General features: G+C 44.8%; 1 protein-coding gene across 1 annotated transcript in view; it reads left to right on the forward strand.

Annotated features, from left to right (window-relative positions):
* The first annotated feature begins 4,233 nt into the window (after positions 1 to 4,233).
* The window catches only part of LOC306932743 (calpain-5-like), a 48,737-nt gene continuing 45,173 nt past the window's right edge, over positions 4,234 to 7,797 (forward strand). The window contains exon 1 of the mRNA XM_079514652.1: positions 4,234 to 4,361. The gene's annotated coding sequence lies outside the window, so the exon portion shown is untranslated. The remainder of the gene's footprint in view (positions 4,362 to 7,797) is intronic.

Below are 7,797 nucleotides of genomic sequence, written 5' to 3' on the forward strand. Positions count from 1 at the left end.
ACCACAGACTCCTGGCTGGGACTCACCACAGACTCCTGGCTAGGAGTCACCTCAGACTCCTGGCTGGGACTCACCACAGACTCCTGGCTAGGAGTCACCTCAGACTCCTGGCTGGGAGTAACCTCAGACTCCTGGCTAGGAGTCACCTCAGACTCCTGGCTGGGAGTCACCACAGAGTTCTGACCCAAGCTGTCGACGGTGACCCTGCTGCTCCCGACGGCTATGTCGCTGTGCCGGTTCACCAGCTTGACCTTCGCGATAGCTTTGTCCATGACCCGGTCCAGCGATTTCACCGTCACCGCAATGCCGTTGTTGACATCCTCCACCGCCACCAGTGGCCCAGTAGTGCTCGCGGCTGGGCCCCCCAGAACCGTCCAAGAGATGAAGGGCCCCAGACCATTCGACGTCACACAGGGGCTGGTGCCGCCGCTGCTGATGTAGAATTCCAGAGGCTTGTCCGAGCTGACGCAGTAGAGACGCACGCTGCAGGGGGACTCGACGGGCAGGATGTCCAGGGCCGTGCTGGAGGCGTGCTGGACAACCCGCGGCGTGCCGGCGGCGGTGATGGCGTGCGCTGGGGGTTTGGAGCTTGCATCGTTCCAGAGCGTGACCAGCAGCTTCATCCTGCGCGTCAGCGCGCTGAAACTGAGGCGGTCCACCTCTTCTTGTCTCTGTATGAAGAGCCTCAGCAGCGGGTGCGGCGTCAACACTGCGTCGCCAAATGTTTCGTCATCGTTGATTTGCAGCAAGTCGTCGTGGTGGACGTTGACGCGGCCGACGCCCATGTTGGCGATGTGGTAGATGTGCATGATGAGCTTGTAGAACTCCTTGAACCTGCCGAGTTTCACCCGGTTCTCCAAGAAACACTGGAACTCTGCGCCGTAGTTGCCTTTCACAGCCAGAGCGTTGCAGTCCGAATGTCGCAAAGGTTGCGATACGTCACAACTCACCCGGTTGTCCGTGTCATTCTGTCCATGGGTGTCGGTGGCGGGGTTGCAGAGGAGGGCGGTGTTCTCCGTGTTCTCCTCAGCTGCGTGTGTCCCTGGCTGGGGCTCCGGTGTGGTTTGGACTGCTTTGGACTCGGCTACGGCTGCATGCTTGCAGTCCTCCAAAGTCTTCTTGAGGCCATCTCGGGCGCTCCTCAGGTGGTCCGGGTAACTGTGGTCCGCCGTAACGGCCGAAGACAGGCTCAGGTAGCCCTCGGACCCCCCGCCGCTGTCCGAGGACTGCGCCGAGCCCTCGTCGTCGTTAATCCGCAGCACGACCGCCAGCGTCTTACCGGACATCCTGGTCGCTCGTTATGAACGATGAAGATCCTCAACAATAGTTTGTCGTACTGTCCTAAGACCTGTGGGGTGATTGGAATGATAATGGTTTTATTGATTAGAAGTGTCTTTTATGCTTTATTTATTTAATAACTGGGACAGTGCACATGAGTCAAGATTTGTACTTAGTACCTCAGCCTAAGGGTACTTAGTTGCACGAGACGTTTTCAGAGTACTTGGGGCCAAGTGTTTGACGATTGAGAGAGTTACGATTCCTGGATTTTGTGAATTTAAATATTTATTTATTGATGATTCAAGCTTCTTCGTCAATGCAAATATGCCAGTTAGATAAGAGGTATTTTTCTGACGGGGAAATTAAAATTAGTATGTGCTCACTGGCTTGTACAAAATGAACTGACTGCAGCGAGTCACCAACTTTTAATGACTTCGATGACGTCAGTACGTCGTATGTTGTTCTTCACCAGGTATGGAGAAGGACCTGGTGTGTGTGTGTGTGTGTGTGTGTGTGTGTGTGTGTGTGTGTGTGTGTGTGTGTGTGTGTGTGTGTGTGTGTGTGTGTGTGTGTGTGTGTGTGTGTGTGTGTGTGTTAATTCCTTTTTACGCTCTCAAGAGTTATAGAGCTATAGGGTTGAATTGGTTAGCAACTCTTTATTACTTTATTACTTTATTACTATTACTATGTTGTTTGTCCGGTGCTCCGATGCGTATGTCCGTGGCTGGGGATGACGTAATGATTAGATATGATTACATACATGTATACATAGGGGCATTACCTTTAATCCACCCGACACTGAAACATATCATTATTACGTCACCATCGAGAGCCAGTTATACCCTGGCATTGGTACATATCTTCATCACGTCATATGCTGCTACGGGACATACGCATCAAACGACCCAAGTAACCACAGTATACTGCTAATCAATTTACAAATTACATATATACATAGAGGCATTTCCTTTAATCCACCCGACACTGAAATATATCTTTATTACGTCACCATTGAGAACCAGTTATACCCTGGCATTGGTACATATCTTCATCACGTCATACGCAGCCACGGCATACGCATCAAACGACCCAAGTAACCACAGTATACTGCTAATCAACTTAGAAATTACATAGAGGCATTTCCTTTAATCCACCCGACACTGAAACATATCTTTATTACGTCACCATTGAGAGCCAGTTATACCCTGGCATTGGTACACATCTTCATTACGTCATACGCAGCCACGGCATACATATAACGACCTTAATTGGTTGTTATTAATTACGTAACCAGTCAATGTTTTTAAATCGTTTAAAATTAATTATGATCATTTACAAGGTTCAAGGTTCATTCAAGAGTTGTCAAATAAGGAATATTTTCTTAAACCCAAAGAAGATACTTAAATATAATAGAATCTAATAGGAAGATGGCCTACAATAACATACAGCGGAAGTTAGATTACTCCGGAATAGTCTGTCTGTAATAACATAGATTGGTTACATAATCAACAACAGCCAATTAGCTGCTACAAACGTTATGCAAAGCTCGGCCAATCACAATGGAAGTTCGATTCGATTATTCGATTACTCGATTCGATTATTTGATTACTCCGGAGGAAAAAGAAAGTGTCACAATAACAATAGTCTGGGCAAACACACTAATAATAATTATAATAATTATAATAATTATAATAATTATAATAATTATAATATAACCCTTGTGTTTTAAACAACAGATATCACTTTTCAGTCTCAGGCAGCAGCTTTAATTTAAATTTAAATCACACCAGTTTGCATTGAACAGAAAACCTTGATTACATTACTAGCAGAAAGCCACCAGAGGTCACTAGTGTTTCAGAAGACGGCAGGAATTGAAGTCCATGCTCTTTTTCCTGCCTCTGACACTGATCCTAGATCAGGCAGAACAGGATAAGTTCATCACTTTGATCTTAAAATACACATACCGTACTGTAAGAGTCCTGAACCCAGAATGCTGGCTTTGTGTTCCCTTATGAAGTATCTGGAGTCATACTATACCTTTTTAACCTGCCATTTATTTTATGTCGATTCCATATGTCAATTTTATGTAGGCTACTTTAATTTAGACAGTTTATTTTATTTATTCACTAATATTTCTTAATTCGTTTATTTTTATTAATTGTAGGCTACCTATACCTACCATTATTGTTCCTTAACGTGATTTAATCAATTTTGTGTATTAGGACAAAGCCGATTTTCCGATTTTCTCGTCTACATATGACATAAATTCTCCATTCATTGTCAATGGCATTTAATGTTTATTGTGTAAGGACACAAATCTACACTAGGCCTATAGCTGAATATAGGAGGGGCTATAGCGCCCCTCAATGGTAGCAGCAATCTTTAATTTACATTCACTTTAGGACAAATAGCAGCATTTTGTTTCCCTCAAAACTATTTAAAACATCAATAAATCCACATTAACCAGGAATTCAACTCAACGTGTCAGTCAGTAGTAGTGGGCTACTTTTTGAATTGTTAAATTGTTTTATTGTACATAAATAAACTCAGCGTGTGCGTCCGTCCACTCACAGTTAACAGTCTTTGTATTGAGTTGTGCTTGAAATGTACTACTCACTACTGTAATTCTGCAAACTGTTAATAAATATTTCAATCAATCAATCAATCAGTCAGTCAGTCAGTCAGTCAGTCAGTCAGTCAGTCAGTCAGTCTGTGTGTGCGTGCGTGCGCGTGCGTGTGGGCGTGTGTGTGTGTGTGTGTGTGTGTGTGTGTGTGTGCGCGCGCGCGTGCGTGCGTGCGTGCGTATGTGTCCTTTCTCTATGCTAGGGGCACGCCGCGCGCGTTTAGGGGTGTGTGTTTGTGTTGAAATTAAGCAAGACCCGCCATGCAGGCAGTGAGTCAGTTGTCCGTGCAAGCAGCATCCCAGACACACACACACACACACACACACACACACACACACACAGCCGTGGGGAGAAGTTCCAGCTCGGCTCCTCTCCTCTGAGACCCCCGGCGTGCGTATTATACACAGGAAGACACAACAACACTAGACAGACAGGAGGGAGCGACGTTAACTTTCAGAGGTAATTATTTACGACTAATTAAAACTACTAATGGTGATGGAAAACGGTTCCTCTCCCTCCCGCCTCCCCCCCATGGGTCCTCTCCCTGGATGTTTGTTACGCATTTTACAGACACAGTAGTGTGCGCCCATGCGGCTCAACTCTGTCTCCATGGCTGGGACCGAGTCTCTAATGTTATGTCGCTATACTTGAATACCGGATAATGTCTCTCCACTCTTGACACTTTCAGACAGCGGTGGTAACCATAAACATAAGAATACCAGGCCGCGCTGTTCCGCCGGCTGTACGCCCGGGGCGAGTTGGTAAAGGGGCGAGTTGTTTTGTATTCGATTATACAGCCATGCAGGCTACACAGCTACACTGTATACAACTAAAGAGTACTAGACTACGCTACGAAAAGCAAAAAGGTGCGGTAGCCTGCCCAGAACTGTACGTTTGTGGACGTTTTATTTGTCTATATCCCCATCACGTGCAGCGCAGTCAAAAGTCAAAGTAGTCCACTTACACTACGTGATTTTGAGGGGGTTTAAACAATTACCTCAAGAACAAATAGTGTAATATCACTTTATATGACGATATATCTCATTTGGCTGACGATGCAGTTGAAACACTTTTAGCCATTTGTCAGTTACATTTTTGTTCGTAGTTACTGCACTTTCGCTCGTCTCTATGGTAGTGTAGTGCAGCTGTAGTAGCTAGCTTAGATACTGACTTGAGTGTTGTAAATGAAACCGCTTGCATGTGTAACTCTGTCTCTCAGAGCCTGAGGTTTGTTTCGTTAAAGTGCTTCTCTAGTGATCTTGTTTGCGCGATTTTTTGACATTCTTCATTTAAAACATTGGTTTGTACTCTGTTTATACATCAAGCTCCGTATTTATTCTGCATTTGAGCCACGATTTGACCACCATTTGATGATATTTAGCAGCCTCTCAGACCCAAGACTTATATATGTTGTTGTCCTTCCTTCCTTTGTAACCCTAACCCTGTATTGATGTTGGTACTATTAGGAGAGATAACAGGCAAACGTTGATCAAAATAACAATTCTTCTACATTCTCTAAATGTGTAGACTTCTTGTAAATTAAGTACTGCAGATGTTTAACAGCAATTTAACTCTTGAAAGCGTAAAATATAACCAAAAGGGCCCATTTGGTTTAATCTTTCGTTCTCAAGCTTATATCACTGATATAAAAGATGTGTGCAGTAACTTAACGTATGTTGTAGAATTATCATACCAAGAAAGACCACCCATTTCCCAGATGAAGTAACAACATGGCTGTGTGCTTGCCTTGCATACTAAGCTACTGTAGTATACTGTACTGTGGCATAATAATTACTGTCTGTTATTGCCAACTCCCACACATGTAACCACACCCATGTTTGGCTGGTATTCTCTCTTCTCGTCCTCACAGCCTGGCTGGCTGTGTTACCCACCCTAGGACTGTGGTTTTCAACCCTTTTCATGTCAAGATAGACCCATTATTATTTATTCTGCATTTTGAGTTGGTTTCAAATGATGCGAGTGCATCATTTGGAATATCTCCGAGATTAAAGCTTTTGTTGTTGCGCCAAGGTAGTTCACAAGGAATATGTAGTATAGGCCTTAAATGCTCATTCGGCACAACCCATTTTGACCTGAGATCAGATTAAAAAAATGTCTTCTAAATCCTGACAGTTTTCTGAAAAAGCTATGTTTCTATGTCAGTCGTTCTTCGATTTTTAAAAAATAGCAGACCTACAAGAGCTACTAAGGACTGTGTATAGCAGTAGCACACAGGAAGGAACTGCTGCCAGCTGGTTCTGAGTGATTTGGACAGGTGCGACTCTCTTCTGAGACGGCCCTGTTCCATTTCAGTGATTTGGACAGGTGCGACTCTCTTCTGAGACGGCCCTGTTCCATTTCAGGCCGGGGGAAGCTTTCCTTTTAGACTTGTGTCGCGCGACACACTACAACACACACCCCTCTTTAAAATACACACTGACTACATACCCTTCATTACGAGTTGTCATTACTGTGTTTGCCATATACCCTCTCGCATGGTATTCTATAGCCTGGGTGTAATTAAAGCTGTTCCCTACTTTGAACTATTAATGCACTTTACTTCACCATTTGTAACGTGGATACTTCTCCTGTAACAGACATTCATGTCTCTGGGACCTTTACCTTTACATGCTCCAGTATAGTAAACATACAGGTCATCTCAGGAGAGGGAAACAGAGAAGAGAATTTCTCTGTTGTACATTTTTGGCCTAGATTAGAATCTTTAGAATGTTCTTTACATGTGGTTACTTACACAGGGAGGGGCAGTGCCTGTGCTAGACAACTGTATGGCTAGCAGCAGGGGTGCCCACACCCAAAAAATATTATGCAATTGCTGGAAATAGTTAAACAATGAATGTACCTGAGGGGGCTTTGGAATAGTGGCAATGGCATTACATATACGACTAACGCACTTGGAATGGGAAATAGGCTACAGATGCAAAAATGGAATTGGTAGGGTTTTCTTGTATATAACTTTGTAATGCTACTGATGTTTGTGATACAATACTTGAAAACTGCTGACAGGCCTGTTTTTATGCCTGTTTTATGTCGATCAATCAAGTCACCTTAATTCAAGTGGCAGATGACGCATGCGGAAGCCTGTGCTCCGCGGCCGCCATATACGTCACAAACACTACCCCTACGTTTTCAACCCAGCTCTGTGGTTTCACTTTTCCGTGATGCGCTGGCCTCAGAATACGGACAGCTAGCGGACACAGGATCGCACTGCGACACACACTCGCGTGGCACGGTGAAACAACAACACATACAGCGGGAGGTGCGCAAGATTCTAGTATCAGACTATCAGTACTGCTAGCCACTAGCCAGGGGTGCCCAAAAGGTAGATTGTGATCTACCAGTAGATCACAAAGGCTGTGCAGGTATAGACCACATGACATGGTCCTAAAATAGAGAGGTTAGGTTTAGGGTGAGGGTTCGAGATGGGTTGTAGTTGTACGACTAGTAATGACTGGTCGGACCAATGACTAGTCTAAACCAAGTACTGTCTAAACTAAGTACTGCACCCGCGACACGGTCTATGACTTGCCCAACTGCAATGCGCACAAAGTGTCCGCTCACAACTTGTTACCGGCTCAAATGTAACATATAGCCTAATGCAGAGGATGTGTTTATTTATGACTGCGACACACACACACACACACACACACACACAGACACACACACGCACACACACGCACGCACGCACGCACACATGCACGCACGTACACACGCACGCACGCACGTACACACGCATGCATGCATGCACACAGTTATATTTCTCATTCCCTATTTCCTGTATGCCTCGTCGGCTGACACTGAGTCATTCCATAGTCAGTCGCCATGGTTGTGTTGTGGTCATTTGGGGGAAATAAACAGCCATGGTTGTGTTGTGGTA

The sequence above is a fragment of the Electrona antarctica genome, assembly GCF_951216825.1.
Source record: "Electrona antarctica genome assembly, chromosome: 11".
Lineage (NCBI taxonomy): Eukaryota > Metazoa > Chordata > Actinopteri > Myctophiformes > Myctophidae > Electrona > Electrona antarctica.